This window comes from Lactuca virosa, chromosome 3 (genome assembly GCF_052849685.1).
Source record: "Lactuca virosa cultivar CGN04683 chromosome 3, Lactuca_virosa_CGN04683_v6, whole genome shotgun sequence".
Taxonomy (NCBI): domain Eukaryota; kingdom Viridiplantae; phylum Streptophyta; class Magnoliopsida; order Asterales; family Asteraceae; genus Lactuca; species Lactuca virosa.
The window spans coordinates 315,200,919-315,219,158 of record NC_136428.1 but is presented as its reverse complement, the minus strand read 5'-3'; the positions used below and the strand labels follow the sequence as shown (position 1 = coordinate 315,219,158).

General features: G+C 40.8%; 1 long non-coding RNA gene across 1 annotated transcript in view; it reads left to right on the top strand.

The window, feature by feature from the left end:
• LOC145167342 (uncharacterized) overlaps positions 1-15,667 on the top strand; it is a 35,412-nt gene extending 19,745 nt beyond the window's left edge. The window contains exon 3 of the long non-coding RNA XR_013741076.1: positions 15,548-15,667. This is a non-coding gene — a long non-coding RNA (uncharacterized LOC145167342). The remainder of the gene's footprint in view (positions 1-15,547) is intronic.
• The last annotated feature ends 2,573 nt before the right edge of the window (positions 15,668-18,240 follow it).

The following is an 18,240-nucleotide window of genomic DNA, read 5'->3' as shown; positions in this document are numbered from 1 at the left end:
CTATAATCCAATCGGGCTCCATTAATGCTTCTTTGATGGTTCGGGGCTCGACTGAAGACATAAATGTTGCATAGTGACAATGATCAGATAAATCTTGTGAGGATCGAGTTTGCATACCTGCGGATGGATTTCCGATGATTTGACCTGGTGGGTGATCCTTCGTCCATACGTGTAAACGAAGTTGAAGATGATCAGCGGCTGCGGTGGATGGGATGTCTTCAATATCTGAAGATTCTGTGGTTGGGGACGATAGTTCCCCCTAGATTTGTGAGCAGCCCGCTGAATTGTCTTGAGCAGAAGATGAAGGTTCCCCCTGGATTGCGTACGGGAGATCCACTTGAACCTGGAAAGGTTCCCCCTGGATTGTTGGAAGGGTGATAATCCCTGGGTCAGTTCTTGTGTCAATGTTCTCTATATTTTCTTCATTTGAGTCAGAGGAGGCATTGGAGGGTAGAGATCCTCTGCGGATAGTAACTGGAGCTTCATCCTCAAGTACTGGAACCTCGATGGTTGTCACTTGATCCGGAGTGGAGTTTTCCCACTCAACCGACGAGGTGGAAGTATCAAGTGATACTTCACTGGATGGAGATGGACCAGATACATCGGCATGCTGCTGTTGAGCTTCGTGGACACGAGAACTTCAGATTACTTAGCGGACTCTACAGGGTCAAAGAGATCATCATAGTTGACTTCAACAATGTTTAAAGCACCCGAAGAAGCAGGGATGTCACTTTCGAGGATTGCTTTGGTTTCGGTTGATGGAGCGATGTTGCGGACGTAATAGTCATCAAATTTGACGTCGAAGCTTTCGACTATTAGTCTTGTACGTCTAATGAGATCCCTATAAGCTACTTTGTTTGTTGAGTAGCCAAGAAAGATGCCTTCATCCGACTTTGGTGCGAATTTGTTAAGATGATCTCTGTTGTTAATCACAAAACCTCTACACCCAAAGATGTGGAAGAAGCGGACATTCGGTTTGCAGTTGTTAAGGGCCTCATACATAGATTTACTGAGACGTTTTCAAACAATGCTTCGGTTTTGAACAAAGCATGCTGTGGCTCCTGCTTCGGCCCAGAAGTAGAGAGGAAGGTGTGCGAAGTTAAGCATAGATCTGGCTGCTTCTACCAGAGTTCGATTTCTTCGCTCTACTACTCCATTCAGCTGCGGTGTGTAGGGAGCTGAAAAGTTGTGACTAATCCCCTTTGAAACCAAGAAGCTGTTTAAGATGTGATTGGTAAACTCGGTTCCATTATCACTTCGGATGCGGCGCACTGGTAATTTGATCTGAAGTTCAATTTCTTTGATAAAATTGATCAGTATCTGCGGAGTTTCAGATTTGAGTCTTAGGAAGAAGACCCAAGTGAAACAAGTGAAGTATCAACTATAACCAGTATGTATTTTTTGTGATGAAGACTGGCTACGGTAGATGGACCGTAGAGATAAAGGTGCAGAAGTTCCAGTGGTTCAGATATTGAAGAATCAATCACCATTGGGTGACTTGCTTTGGATTGTTTGCCACATTCACACATAGGATAGAGAGTATCATTATTGAATTTGAGAATTGGGAGACCTCAGACGAGTTCTCCAGTGACTAGATTGTTGATATATCTGAAATTAAGATGAGCTAGCTTGCGGTGCCATAGCCAGATGACTTCAGATACTGCTTTGGATAGAAAGCATAACTGCGGTTTCCCAATGATCAGAGAGACGTCCAGTGGATACATGGTTCCTTCGGACTTGGATTCGATCAAACAGGTGCTTCTATCACTTGTCATTATGTAGCAGTACTCATTGTCAAATTCAACCCTATGGCCTGCTTTACATAGTTGGCCTACACTGATGAGATTGTGTTTAAGGCTTTCTACATAAGAAACCTTTTGAATAGAGAAGTTTCCCGTAGTAAGAACACCATAACCTCGGATTATACCATTTGTGTTGTTACCAAAGGTAACATTTCCACCATTGCTGATTGGCCTGAAGTCCCGAAGTTATTCTAACCTTCCGGTCCTGTTCAAGGAGCAGGCACTATCAATTAACCATTCCTCCTCTTGTTCCTCATTGCACAAAGCCTGAGAATTACACGGTTAGTTTGGGCATCCAAACAAGTTTGGAGCCCGGGCTACAGATGAATTTTTAATGGATGCATGATTCGAGGTTGTCGGGACAGGTTTAGTGTCAATTTTGAGTCCTAGACCTAGGAACTTGTGAGTTTTTGGAGATTTTGAAAAGTTACGATGTATATGATAGATACGAGGTTTCTTAAAAGTATGCGAGTTTTGACAAGTACAGTATCTTGGAAAAATACGAGGTTGGGCTCGAGAAAACCCCTTTTGATGAAAAACAGATGAGCGTTTTTAGCACTTGTCCTGACAATGTTTTTAGTCAGCGGTCCGAAAGGTGTGGGATTATGTTTAGGACCTGTATGATGCTGAGGTCTGACAATTTTGCCTTTTCCTTTTGAGTCAGAGAGCCTTGTTACAATGTGTGCACTTGACTGTTTCCTAGGATGTGTCCTTGCAGGAAACTGACGTGATTTGAGGTTGGTTGGTGTAGGCAAGATTCCTTTCCATTTTGGATTGTCTAAGGAATAAATTATAAAACCATTGCTTTGAAAAGACTTTACTTGCCTTTGGGTTTTGTTAGGTTTCTTTGAAAAGGTTTGAGGAACTGTACATTCCTTTTTGTTTGATTTTTTGACAGTCGAGATTTTAGAAAGATAGTTTGAAAACACTGGTTTTTCTGGAGTCTTGGAATTTGAAACATCGACTTGTCTTCTCGAAAAAAATTTCTTCCTTTTGTTACAAAACTGGAGTTCCCTTTTGAAAGCCATTTTTGCTAAAGTTTTTGGTGTACCACAGTCAGTGAGATTTAACTGCGGTTTCTTTGAATCCTTAGATTGTTTTTGAAAACGAGGACTTGACTCATCCGAGGTGGATGGTTCAGGATTCTAGGAACATTGACCATATTCGAAGTTTTCTATGGGCAGTTCGTGATGAATTGGCTCAAGAGTTACTAAACTTTTGAATGGGGACCGCGGTAAGGATGATTGGACTACCGCAAAGTAAGACTGAGTTGTGGGACACTTTATGATGAACGGTTGGTCAGACTGTGGTGTAGGACTGCAGTTGGCAATACTGTGATCCGAAGGCAGTGAAGGAAAGTTTGTGAAATCTATTGAATCTTCCATAAGAATTTCTTCATTACAAACAGATGACGCTTGAGAGTCGGTATGAGTTGTGTCAATGACAGGTTTTTGATCACATGTGTGATATGAGGATTTAGGAAGAATTTCCTCTATGACACAATTATTGCTTAGGTCATGAAGGCGACTGAAGTGCGCTCTGATGTCCTCAGGGAAGGTTTTATTATTGACAGGGTAATGGTACTCTCGGTCCGGAGGGACATAGGGACGGTCCTTGTTAAACCGAGGTGATGAGTCCTCTGCGGTATTATACCCATTGTACCAACCCCAATTATAGGTGTTATTTATGGTTCCATTGTTCACGAGATGTTCAATAGCTTCACTTTCATTGAACATTTTTTCTATTAAAAGATTTAATCGTACAATTTCACTTCGAGCTAGATCTCTTTGGTTCAAAGCTATTTCTAATTGTGTTTCACTTAACATTCTTGCATCTTTCTCTAACTCTAAGTCCTTTTCTAACATAGCTAATTTGAGTCTTTTGTTGTCCAGTCGTCCTCTTACGTGAAACATCTCTTGGGATGCTATGTTCTTCTCATCTAGAGCTTTGTTATAGTCTATAAGGACGACAACACATGTGTCATTAAGATTGTCTATGAATGGTTGACAGTCATGCATGCTATAATTTAGAGTTTCGATCATGAGTTTTACCTGTTCGACGATGCTTAGAGTCCCATCCTTTGCCATGTAGCAATAGTTTTTTTAAGCTTTGTAGACCCATCATCATCAGCAGTTGCCAGCATGCAAATCTTGCTTTTACCCTTGACGTTGCTGACATTTTCATCTTCATCTCCGGATGACCAAACTTGATGGCCCCTCTTTACATGGGCTACGTATGCCCTTGCTTTTTTTCCTTTTCTTCCAATTCTTGAGCCATTCTAAGGTAGAATGCTCTATCTTTCACTACATTGGTTTTGCAGTCCTTTACAAAGTGATTCTCCTTGTTACACTTGTGATAGATTACAACATCATTTTTATCTTCTGACGGGGTACCAGAGTCAGTTGGATTGATGGGCTTCGGTGCCTCTTTGGGTTGAGTGGTATGAAGTTGTGGTGGTGGTGAGGATTCTTGGGATATCGAGAGTGATTATTGAAGTTGCGGTTGAATGGAGGTTTGTTGAACTGCTGATTCTTACGAAAAGAGGGTGGTGGTAGCCGGTTCAACTGTTAGCTAACAAGAGCTATATCATTATGAAATTCTTCTTCGTCATCATACTCTGAGTCGGCTTCGTATGACTGCGGAGCGTTGTCATAAAAGGGAGAGTATGATGGAGTATGTGGAGCTTGTGCTATAAGAGCCAGTGGTCCTCTGAAGTCAGCACATTCTTTAAGTACGGTGGATTCTTGTGCTTGCAACTCACTGTAGAGCTTGTAGAGAGATAAAGAATGGATCTTCCTGTCTCCTTGGACTATCATCTTCGCAGTCGTCCAGTGTCTACCCAAACTATTGAGAAACTATAGATTTGTCTCATGGTTACTTTGGACCGTGCCAGCATTAGATAATTTAGTGACAATCAGGTTGAACCTTTTGAAGGAGTCTTCCAAACTTTCGCCAGTATGAGCTTTGAAATTGTTGAACTCATTGAGTGCGGTTGTGAGCTTCTTATCTTGAGCTTGTTCTGTGCCCTCATATAAGTTTTTGAGAACATCCCAGATTCCTTTTGATGATTTGCAGTTTATGATAATGTCGAAGTTGTCAGGAGCAACTCCACACGAGATTTCATAAAAAGCAACAAAATCATTTTCCATTTTATCGAGAACATCTTTGGTGGGACGATTCATGGTTGGTTGACCTCCTCCTAGTCTGGCTGTGGCGCCGTCGGTGTGAACTGGTGTAAGAACAGGGACATGTGGTCCTTCCTCTACGGATCGTCATACATCTCTTCCAAGTCTCTTTAAGTATCCTTCCATTCTTTGAGACCAGTGATGATATTCGTTTGCCACAAATATTGGGGCTCTATTAGAACCACCAACACTGTTTGCAACATTGAGAGATAATGCTTGTGCCATATTTCCTTGTTTTGAAAAATTTGTTGTTTTTTTGTTTATATGTTTTAAGAAATGAGCTTCAGTGGTATAGAAGGCCTTTTGAAAATCAGAGGTTTAATTCAATAAGCCACCACTTTGGCTCTGATACCAATTGTTGAGAGAAAAGCTTGAGTCACACTTGAACAAACGTTAGAACAAGTGATAATGCGGAATAAATTTTAACTCAAAGGATCATTAAAGGTCAACAATAATAATAAGTTAGAGTTAGAAAGTTATAGATTTAGATGCACAAATATAAGGAAATATAAAAGACAGTAAGTATTATATCAAGTATACACTTAAGTTGATTCATAACAAGGAATGCAATCAGACTAAGTTAGTAAGTGAGATCAAACTTAGTGATTAAGTCTAGAAAGACTTGCTCCGAAGAGAGATTTCAAACAGTTACGATTCTATTTAAGTGATAAGTAAGAAGAGAGTAAGATGAGTGATAAGATTTAGATGCGTAAGAGAGGTAATTCATTGAGAAAGAGAGAACTCTATTTATAGAGTGTCGAAGACTACATACAGTCTAATCTGGTAAAGGATTGCCACGCAGGGCACACTGGATAAAAGGAAGTACTTATAGAATAACAGATAAAAGACTGAGACTAAGAGTTGATGATTGTGGTTGCTAATCTTGATTGCGGTGTTGAAATTTGACTGCGGTTCTTGAAAGGTAGATTCGGATCTCTTTTAAGTTTAAGAGGGTCACTTTTATGTTTCAACAAAATATATAAATGGGCCGATCGGTTTTAGGGCGGAGAATAAGAAAGGAATGTTGGGCTCGAGTTTGAAGTGTAACCGAGAACTCATTGGCCCAATAAGGTTTTTCGGTCCATGAAGGCCCATTTATGGGTTTGCGGCACAGTAAGGCTAAATAAAAGGGTTCTCGGCCCAATATGCTTAAAATAATTCTTCATGGCCCAATAAGGCCCAATATGGGTCTTATGGCCCTATATGGCATTCGATAGAGATTTTTGGCCCAATTATGGCCCAAAAGTGGGTTTTCGGCCCAAGGGAACCAAGTTGAGGGGTTATTGGCCTATTAGGCCCAATAAGGGAGTTTTGGTCCATTAAGGGGTTTGGACCGAGAAAACTTGGGCTACGGCCCAAAGTTGAGTGAATGTACTTATTGGATTATATTTTGAGTTTACACGAGGGAGTTCTAACTAGAAATACAAATTCTTGGATGAATAAATTCGTATTGTATTGGAATTACTTATACTACACATAGAGTTACATGGTTACACCAAGGAATTAGTTGTACATGGATAGAAATTTCTAGTCCTAAGATGCTAGTTGTGACATCATCCCCCCGTTAGAGGGAATTTCATCCCGAAATTCTTTCGTTAGAAAAGTGGTGAGGGTACTTTTGCATCATTTGGTCCTCGCACTCCCATGTGAACTCAGGTCCGCGTTTTGCACTCCATCAAACCTTTACAATAGGAATGCGGCTTTGTTTTGTACGCTTCACTTCCCTATCCATGATTTCAATTGGTTCCTCAACGAAGTGGAGATCCTCATTCACCTGAATCTCATCAAGTGGAACAACGAGGGTTTCATTCGATAAGCATTTCTTGAGGTTTGACACGTGGAAGACAGGGTGTACGTTGCTGAGCTCCGAGGGTAGCTGCAGCTTGTAGACTACGGGACCGATCCTGGCGAGGATCTCGAATGGTCCGTTGTATCGTGGATTTAACTTTCCCTGCTTTCCAAACCGTATCATCTCTTTCTAGGGAGAGACCTTTAGCATCACGCGATCACCTACTTGGAACTCCAGCGGGTTTCGTCTATTGTCTACGTAGCTCTTCTGTCTATCCCTAGACGCTTAGAGTCGTGCCCTGATTTGGACGATCTTCTCAGTTGTTCTCGGATGGTCTCAGGTCCTGTGAGTGTTCTGTTCGGTACCTGTGCCCTTGCCAATTGGGTGTCTCCTACCTCGGCCCAACAGACAGGTGATCTGCATTTCCGACCGTACAAGGCCTCAAAGGGTGTGACTTTAATGCTTGTGTGGTAGCTGTTTTGTAGGAGAATTCGATTAGTGGCAAATGGGTATCCCATGTCTTGCCAAAATCTATCACACAAGCTTGCATCATATTTTCTAGCGTCTGAATGGTTTGTTCACTTTGGCCGTCGGTATGGGGGTGGTAGGCAATACTCATATCAAGCTGGGTTCCCATTGCTTTCTGAAGTGATTGCCAGAATCGTGAGGTAAATCTACTATCTCGGTCAGAGATAATAGACATCGACACTCCATGAAGTCTCACCACCTCTTTTATGTAGATCCGTGTTAATCTCTCCATTTTGTATGTTTCTTTTATTGCTAGGAAATGGGTGAATTTAGTCAACCGATCGACAATCACCCAAATGGCATCCAGTCCGTCAGCCGATTTAGGCAATTTGGTTATAAAATACATTGTTATTCATTCCCATTTCCACTCGGGTATCACTGGCTGTTGTAATAATCCCGAGGGCTTATGATATTCTAATTTAACCTTTGCGCAAGTCAGGCACTTGCTCACGTAGGTATCAATCTCCGCTTTCATGTTCGGCCACCAATAATGTTGCTTGATATCCAGGTACATCTTATCAGAACCCGGATAGACGGAGTATCGTGTCTTGTGCGCTTCATTCATGACTACGTCTCTGTACCCACCAATTTTTGGGATCCAGATATGGTTCATGAGATAGTGGGCTCCGTCCTCCTTGATTGCAAGATTTTTGTCCATTCCACGCAAAGCCTCGTCTGCAGCGTTCTCCGGCTTCAGGGCTTCCAGCTGAGCCTCCTTGATTTGTGAGGATAAGTGGGAATGGACGGTCATTGTCAGTGTTTTTACTTGGCGGCCCGAGTATTCCTTTCTGCTTAAGTCACCGGCCACCACGTTAGCCTTGTCGGGATGGTACTTGATCTCACATTCATAGTCGTTGATCAGTTCAACCCATATTTGTTGTCTCATGTTTAATTCCTTTTGATTTAAAATGTGTTGTAGGCTTTTGTGGTCTGTGAAAATTGTGCATTTTGTTCCATAGAGGTAGTACCTCCAAAATTTTAAAGCAAAGACCACCGCTCCTAGCTTGATATCGTGGATATTATAATTCACCTCGTGGTTTTTCAGTTGCCTGGATGAGTAGGCAATCACCATTCCACGTTGCATTAGTACACATCCCAAACCTTGGTTGGAAGCGTCACAATACACTACAAAATCTTCTGTTCCCTCTGGCAGAGTCAAGACCGGAGCACTGCAGAGGGTCTGGTTCAGAGTTTGGAAGGCAGCTTCTTGTTTTGCATGCCAGTTAAAGGGTACGTCTTTTTGGGTGAGAGCGGTGAGAGGCTTGGCGATCTTGGAGAAATTCTGAATGAATCTTCTGTAATAACCAGCAAGGCTCAAGATTTGCCTGATCTCCGTATTCGTCTTTGGGGTTGCCCAGCCCTCAATAGCCTTGATCTTAGAAGGGTCCACATGTATCCCTTCCTCACTGACTACGTGCCCCAAGAAATCCACCCTGCCAATCCAGAACTCGCATTTGGAGAATTTTGCGTACAACTTCTCTGCCCTTAGAGTTTCCAAGACCTGCCTTAGATGTTGACTGTGCTCTTCCTTGCTTCGTGAATAAACGAGTATGTCATCGATGAAGACAATTACAAAGTTGTCGAGGAATGGTCGGCAAACTCGGTTAATGAGGTCCATAAATGTTGCAGGTGCATTTGTCAGACCGAAGGGCATTACCAGGAACTCGAAGTGTCCGTAGCGGGTTCGGAAGGCAGTTTTGGGAATATATTCTTCTCGGACCCGTATTTGGTGATATCCAAACCTTAGATCTATTTTGGAAAAGTAACTGGCTCCTTGAAGCTGGTCGAATAGATCATCAATCCGGGGGAGAGAGTATCGGTTCTTGATAGTGAGCTTGATTAACTCCCGATAATGGATGCACATTCTGAAAGATCCATCCTTATTCTTGACAAACAAGACCGAAACTCCCTAGGGTGAGAAGCTTGGCCTGATGAATCCTTTGTCGAGGAGTTCGCTTAGTTGGCTGGATAAATCCTGCATTTCCGCAGGGGCTATCCTATAGGGTGATTTGGCAATTTATGTGGCTCCAGGTATCAGGTCAATTTGAAATTCAACCTGTCTCATGGGAGGTATCCCCGGGAGATTTTCTGGGAATAAATCTGGAAAGTCACACACATTTGGAATATCGTTAATGTTCTTTTCCCTTTTCTGTTTGTCCACCACGTGGGCTAGAAAGGCAGGATTTTTCTTGTGCAGACACTTTTGTGCCTTGATGCACGAGATAAGACGAAGATTTACACTAATTTTATCGCCGTAAATGATTAGAGTTTCGTTGGTGGGTAGGTGAAGGCGAACGACCTTCTCGCGACACATAATATCGGCATGGTGGGGGCTTAACCAGTCCATACTGATAATCACATCAAAACATCGAATATTAATCGGCATCAAGTCGATTGAAAATGAGTGGTTATTTAGTGTTAGTGTGCACCCTATGTAAATGTCTTTGGTTGTTTCAGTCTTCCCATTACCCATCTCCACCGTGAAGGCTTCGCTTAGCTTTTTGGGTTGTTGATTTAGAAGGTGTTTGAATTTGTGACTCACAAAACTCCGCTCAGCCCCACTATCGAACAAAATGCATGCATAAGTGTTGTTTAGGAGAAATGTACCAGTGACAACAGCCGAATCTCGAACTGCTTCACCCTACCCCAATGTTAGGACCCTGCCGGATCCCCCAGCACCCTGGCTGTTAGCTTTCGGACAATCCCGCTTGAAATGGCCAGCCTCCCCACACCCGTAACACGTGCGGCTGGCCCCGACATTGTCAGGTTGAGGGTTCATTTGTCGTGGAGGCGCTCTGCAATATCGGGCAGTGTGCCCTTTTCTATTCCAGTTTGTGCACTGAAAGTCCTTGCATGCACCGATGTGATGGTAACTACACTTGTTGCATTTTAGGTTGGAACCTGCATAAGGTTTCACAGGCACTGGTGCAGTTGTGGTGGTTGTAGCTGGGGTTTGCATGGTCGGAGTAGTAGCAGCGTAAACCGCTACCGTTTGCTGTTTCTTAGAAGAATCCGAAGCTTTCCCCCTTTTCCTTTTATTTCCCTTGTTCCTCTTGTTGTTGTCTTCCTTCTTGGTCTCAACCTCTGGAGTCTTGGTGCTCTTCTTGTTCCAATGACCATACAGGTTTTGAGATAAACGCTTTGCACTATCGAATGTTTCAGGGTTGGCTGCAATAATGTTCCCCTGAATTGGAGGAGTTAACCCCCAAATAAAACGTTCGATTTTCTTTCCCTCCGAGGTTATCATTCCTGGACACAAAAGTGCCAGCTCGCTGAACCTAGCGATATAGGCTTCAATATCTGAGTTTTGCACAGTAAGATTCCATAACTCTTGTTCCAGCTTCTGTACTTCCCCATGGGGACAGTATTCAACCAGCAACATCTCCTTGAGTTCCTCCCACGGCATGGAATTTGCAACTGGAAGTGTTAAGGCCTCAATATAACCATTCCACCATGATAGGGATTGATCAACAAACGTACAGGCCATGAACTTTACTTTACTTTCTTCTGGGCATTCACAAATTCGAAGACAGAATCGGTCTTCTCGATCTAACGTTTTAAAGTTATCACCCCACCGGTTCCGTTGAATGTTCGGGGCTTCGCATGAGAAAAATCTTTATAGGTGCATTCTTTTGTAGGCGCTTGATTCATTCCATGATTGGAGCATCCTATTCCCTGACCATTTCCACCTCCATTGTTTCCATTGTGGATGTGAGCCAAAGCTGCAGTGACTGCATCCGAGACTGCTGCCTGAAAAGCAGCAGAGTTTATCTCTGGCGGTGGTGGTGGTGGTGGCGGTGGTGCAACCGTATTGTTGTTTCTGCACACATATCTTCGAGGCATATTCTGTCATGGATCAGAAGGACGATGAGTATATAATGATTTCATATATCTTTTATTATCTTGCGCTTGCGGCATTTCGGTTGTGCTTATAAGTGAAATCATACAGTATCAAGAAATAATGAAAATAGAACTCATAGCAGATAATAACATCACAAATAAAACGCACACTTGTTTCATTACTAATTAAGGTTTGGTACATGTTACGTGAAAATTTGGCCTTTATAAGGTCTACAGTACATGGGATAATAGTCAAACAGTATAACAACCCCATAGAGTAGTGTAGTCACTTAATCGAGGAGTTAACCCTACATACACAAAACAAAAAGGAAAAGAGATAACATCAAGAGCATGTGGTGAGTAGGATGGGTACTACTCGCGGCGGGAGGTCTTTGGTGGTGCTGATGATGAAGTGGATGCGCCCTGGAGCCTGCCAACTGGCGCTCGGTGACACGCAGCCTGGCCTCCAATGCCGCCGGTCGCTCTTGGTAGTCTCTCACTACCTCTTGAGTCTGCCTCTCGGCGCAATCCACCGCATCTCTCATTTCCTCCATCTGAGTGGCAGTCATCTGGGCCTGCTCCCCAATGTCTCGTGTCCTCCTGAAAATCACGGGGAGGGCGCGGTCGGCCGGCCCTCCATGTCGGAGGTCGAACATTCCCTGGTCCATGCCAAAGGGTGGTTGTGCCCCTTGCTGTCTGCTCCATCTCCAAATGTCGTGGGCCCATGGGGGCATCGGGCCATGGGGTCCCATCCTGTGCGCCAACACTCGTGTCATGTAATGCAGATTGATGACTTCAGACTCCGCGTCTGAGTCATCCTCCTCGATGTCTTCATCACTACCCTCCAGCTCATCCTCCTCCAGGTCCACCTCGGGAGCTTCGGGCTCCGCTTCCAACTCCTCTAGATCTTCCTCCAGCTCTTTCTCAAGCCAACCCCCATTCCCCTGATTGGGGAAGTAGGGATCACCAGGAAGGTGGAAGCCGCCCATAGCGTCTGCACAAAAATATAAGCACGAAAAGGAAATCTAAGACAATACAATAAAGGTTTCACTTACTGTCAAAATACTCCTATAGTATTTTATTCGTTTATGTTCGGTTCATCAATGCTTTGGGTATTAGGTTGACAAGTTTCAGATTCGTTGTCCACCCCGATCACTCTCAAACACATGTTGGTCGTATTTTGAATAAATATAGTTGATCAGGCTATATTTATCCCCAATACGATTACATAACTGCATGGGTTTAATCGTGATCTCTAACTCCTCCACAAACTTTTAAGTGTTTCTTATCTTTGTTCAGAGTGTTTTAGTCCCATTGTATTTATAGTTGCATCTGTTGTATGGTTAGACATGCTAGTTCACTATAAACAATGCTCTGATACCAATCTGTCACACCCCCAAACCGAAACGGCGGAAACGTCCGGGGGTGAATGACTTCATCTTATAATATCATAACAAATGTATATAAATGAAACATAGGCATTGTCATCACCATACATAAAATATAACAGCATACAAAGTTTACATCATTGTATTTGTTGATAAAATTACATCCCAAAAATATCAAGTGTATGGTGAAAAACAAACTACAACCACATACAAATTCCTTAGCTTCCAACCTCTTTAACGAGTTCCTGTGAAAACAATTCGTTTGAAAAGCATCAACATATAATATGTTGGTGAGTTCATATAATATGTTGGTGAGTTCATAAGCACTTTTTATATAAAAACCTTGTGATAGTTAAAACCCCAGAAAAATCCAATATTTTTTGTAAAACTAGTTTATGAGTCTTGTTTTCAAATCATGTATAGTTGCGTGTGTGTTCTTGTTTATCCGTATTGAGATCTTGTAAGAAAATGTTTCCCCAGAAAATCCTATATTTTCTGTTTTACAAAAGTTGTGGTCTTAAAACCCTAAGACCTGCGTGGTGAGATTGTGTTTAAAGTATTCAACCCGTAGTTGGTTACAATTTTAATGTGTGTCCCGTGTAAATTTTAAATAATATAGTTATATTCTAAGTGAGTCGTTATAACCATACTAATATGACGGAGTGCCTGTCTTGACGTTCTTCAGGCGTCGGTTTCGAAGAAGACATTTTTCACCCTAGACTGGTCTGTCTAACTGTAGCGAACAGCTCAGGTGTGGGGTGTCAACCCCGTATAGATCTATACACAAATTTCCGCTCTCCCTCCAGGAGACTCTGGTTATAACTATTAAAGGTCTTTCGGTGTACGCTAAAATAGGTACGGTGAAGGTGCGTCTCACTAGAATCCTAACAGAAATTTACGCTAATAGTTGATCATGTTATTTAATATTATAAATAATATTAATTGTGTATATGCCAAGATATTTTGTTTTTATCACGTATGTCGAGGATAGTCCATTTTTAAATCATATTGTCAGAGATGGTCGAGTATTACTAAAAATGACAAAAATGACCCAACTTTATAAAATATATATTAAGGCCCATAGTTATCCAAAATGCCATAAGCGGCCAAAAAGGTCAATAATGGCCCATAATTACCATAAATGGTCGAAAATGGCCCAATATTGTCATAATTGTTGAAAACGGCCCATTTCTACTAAAATACTCATTTAGGGCCCATTTTTATAAAAGTGTTCAAAATTGGCCCATGTTTGCTGTGGTTCGTTTTCGGCCCATTTTAAATAAAAATGTCATATTTGACCCAAACTTGTTATATGTTTCATTTTCGGCCCATTTTAATTTAGAAATATCATAAATGGTTTATTTTTTAATAAAAATTCAATTTTAGTCCAAAAATACCGAAAATGACATAAAAGGCCCATTTATATCAAAAATGACCATTTTGGCCCGTTAATGCCGAAAATGTGATTAAAGGCCCATTTTTACTCTATTGTCAAATATGGTCCCTTTTTATATTTTCTTTAGTTTCTTAATGAGTTTTTAACATACTTAACCTTGTTAACCAAACATGAGAAGTTACATAAGGCAACTTATTCTAACAACTTCAAGACTTGTATAATCTCGAATTTATGGGGCTTGTAGTATAATATCACAACATTTAACACACACATCACATGTAAAACATACCATGCAAGCAATTATACAAAGATTTAACAAGACTTTGACTTGCATCCTCCCCCAAAAGAAAGGAAAACTCGAAAATAGGGGGTATGAAGCTCAGCTTGGGGTTTGATCGGTTTTGAAGAGGAAAATGGAGTAGGTTTTCGGCCTAGCTTGCTACCTTGTAGGGATTTTCGAACCCAAGATGGTCTCTAGGAGCATGAACACCAAATAAAGTTGCATGAGGAAGAATTCCTAGTGTAACATGGATTAAGTCTAGGGAGTTTGTCAAGAACTTACCAAGTATGCAATGCTTGAAGAAAATCTTCTTGTAAGCACACTAGAACCCCCGGTTTTTGGAGCAAGGAGTAAAGGATGAAAAGTTTTTCTTGAGGATTGAGAGGGAAATGAGAGAGTTGTAAGTGAGTTGGAAGTAGGAAATGAGAGAGGTGGTGGTGGTCTCGGCCGCAAATAGAGAGGAAGAGAGAGATCAAGGAAGTTAATACATGATGGTTATTCTAACTCTCCTAGAAGTATGGTGAACAAATTGCGTGGGTATCCTCCATGTAATGGTGAGGTGTCACCCAAAGTCAACACCCACCTTTGTTCTCCTTCTTTTTCTTAAAACAAAATATATAAATGGGCCGATCGGATTTAGGGCGGAGAAGAAGAAAGGAATGTTGGGCTCGAGTTTGAAGTGTAACCGAGAACTCATTGGCCCAATAAGGTTTTTCGGTCCATGAAGGCCCATTTATGGGTTTGCAGCCAAGTGAGGCTAAATAAAAGGGTTCTCGGCCCAATATGCTTAAAATAATTCTTCATAGCCCAATAAGGCCCAATATGGGTCTTATGGCCCTATATGGCATTAGATAGAGATTTTTGGCCCAATTATGGCCCAAAAGTGGGTTTTCGGCCCAAGGGAACCAAGTTGAGGGGTTATTGGCCCATTAGGCCTAATAAGGGAGTTTTGGTCCATTAAGGGGTTTGGACCGAGAAAACATGGGCTAAGGCCCAAAGTTGAGTGAATGTACTTATTGGATTATATTTTGAGTTTACACGAGGGAGTTCTGACTAGAAATAAAAATTATTAGATGTATAAATTCGTATTGTATTGAAATTACTTATACTACACATAGACGTACATGGTTACACCAAGGAATTAGTTGTACATGGATAGAAATTTCTAGTCCTAAGATGCTAGTTGTGACAGCAACAATCTACATGAAATTATAATTACTATTAACAGATCAGGGACCGATGGACAAAATTTCTAACTTTTTGTGGATTTGACAATGTTAAAAAGACATGAATGCCCTCAATGCTTAAGCTAATTGTTGTGTACACTATGTATTTTCAGGGCACCTGGTGGAATGGTGAAAGCAAAGGGGAAAATCTATTTGTTAAGAGTTCACAAATCCAAATCTCCTAGTAAGAACCCATTTTCGAATGACGATATCCATTTACCTCACGAACACTTTCCAACTTTATGTAAGTACTATTTGTTATTAGTGTGTTTTCTGACGTGAATTCGATATAGATTAATGAAACTAGAGAAACCATCATCGATCGATCTTTCATGTTATTTCTCATTCTATTAATAATTTGGACATCAGGTGTAGTGTATTGTTGCAATTTTAAAGGTTTTTTTGGGTTATGATTGTTGTATAAATTAAAAAATTATGTTTTATATTGGTGTGTGCTTGGATGTTCAAATAAATGGAGATCAACATTTAAGTTTTTCATTTTTCCCTGTGGATTCTGATCATATATGCACATAACTGGTCCGTGTAATTTCTAGGTTACTTGAAAGTAATTTCTAGATGAAAAATTGGATTGAGGGTTACTATGGGCTTGGACCTGATGCATATATCTTCAGGTGATACATATTTTAATAATAAACGGCTGAGTTGCTTTTATTTTGTTCGTTTTATAATAGATATTTGAAGATAAACTATAAATATTTACAAAATTATTAAGTTATCAGTTTCTAATTTCATGCTTCTGAAGTTGTTCAAATCTAAGTTTATATAGATGATAAATTATATATGTTAAGATGTTTATGTTTAGGCGACAAACAGTTTTAAAATATTATTACAGTTATTGAAAAATGTGCTCGTTGGTCATTTTACATATATAATCGGAATCAGCCAAACACTAAAAAACAACTTATAAGTTTATTATGCTCCAATTGAAAAAGATATAATCGGTTAATTTGATATGCTCCAAGTTTTTGAATCTAATTGGTTTGTGATCTTGCAAATATTGCAATTTAAAAAGGTTAGTAGATACGTAATTTGATTTTTTATATCTTGCAATTCAAATTGGTTGACAGATTCATAATATATCATTCAAAAGCTCCAACTACTAATTTTTCAGTTCAAAATTCACTTTCAAATTTTTATCCTTTTTAGTATTCTTTGTATTACCAGATAACCCAAAATATGCAGGATCTATAAAGCAACTTTGTCACGCATCTGCTAAGTTGTTTTTTGCTATTTGTACACTCCCGTCATGTAATCGATTAGGCTTTATTTTTTGAAACATGATTATTGTTTCTGTTATGATTTTAGGTTTTGAAGAATGGTCTTCAACATTTTTGTGACAGTTAACTTTAAACCAAAGTTACAAGTTGTATGAACTTCCATCGAGTTAACCGATTCTGTATAATTATTGAGCTATAATATACTTTAAATTTATAAGCATACACTTTTTGTTTTTTGATCAAATTGTAAGGTCCAAATATGGATCTTTACCGGTAGTTAAGCAACAAACAATCACAGAATACGAATGAGATGAAAAGAAATCAAGCTTGCACACGATTATATTCAATAAACCGTCTGGTACAACTCGATAGGACTTCTGTGTAAACGCAATGGCATCAACAACCAATTAAAGACTAACACCTCCTCTATATATACAAGACCAGACCGTAAACTGGGTTTGCGACCGTAAACAGGGTTTACGGTCGTAAACACACAAAATGTCCAATTGACCAACAAACAACCCATAAACACTATTACAGACTCATTCCAAACAAAATACTCTAAAAGCCTAGACGAAACCATTTACTGGACCCTTCAATCTCCCCCTTGGTTTGGTGCTATTTTGGACTCAGTTCTTGTCGACCACCATTACATCAGACTTTCCCATCGCTCTGTTCCACATTTTCTTTTCTACAATCTCAGCCACCATAGCAGTGTATTCTTTTGCAGCGGGCTCAAAGATAACTTCAACCACCTTAATCTGTTGAGTAGCAAGATGATGTATGTCCCATTTGCCAAACTGAAGCAGATCCCTCTTTTCATACAGACGGATGCAATCTTCCTTAAGCTTGATGACGGCAGCATCTGTGGCTTCATCATACACCCAATATAGCATGGATGCAAGAGAACCATCAGAATAATTTTGAAGAACGGGGACTTGCTTCACTTGGGCGGTAGCAGGCCACATCACTGATCGAAGAGGCTGACTAGTTTTGGGATCAATGACATTAGGATAGATCTTGATAATAGACTCAACAGTCTTCATCGAAGGGAACCCTTTAGCGACTTGATCTTCCAATAATGATTTGAATTGATTCGCCCTGGGATTGTTTGATGGATTGGAGAAAGGAGCCTTAGACAGCTCAATAAGATCAATCTTAGTGAAAGAATGAAAGTCGTGAGCATCTTTGTATAGTTCCTTATTGCCGCTCTTTCTCCTCACCATAAACATATTCATGGTGTCGTGGAATCCCCACGAGAGGATTCCTGACCTATCACCATAGATGTCTCTGAAACGATTCTCGCTCAGATCTGTAACGGTGACCTGTGGTTTATCCCAGGGTGCCTTATGATTAGCGCTCCTTTTGAATAAAAGCTGACCTTTTTCAGTTGACTCGGCCGACTTCTTGCGTTTTAAAGCCATTATACTAGGAGCTTGAGCCGGTTCTGTTTCAAAGCGGTCCACGACGGTGGGGGTTCTGGTAGTTTTAGGAGCAATGGGAGCATCTTGGTTGGGAAGATAAATCTGTGGCTCGTCAACGGATGACTTAAAATCGTCGCCAAATTT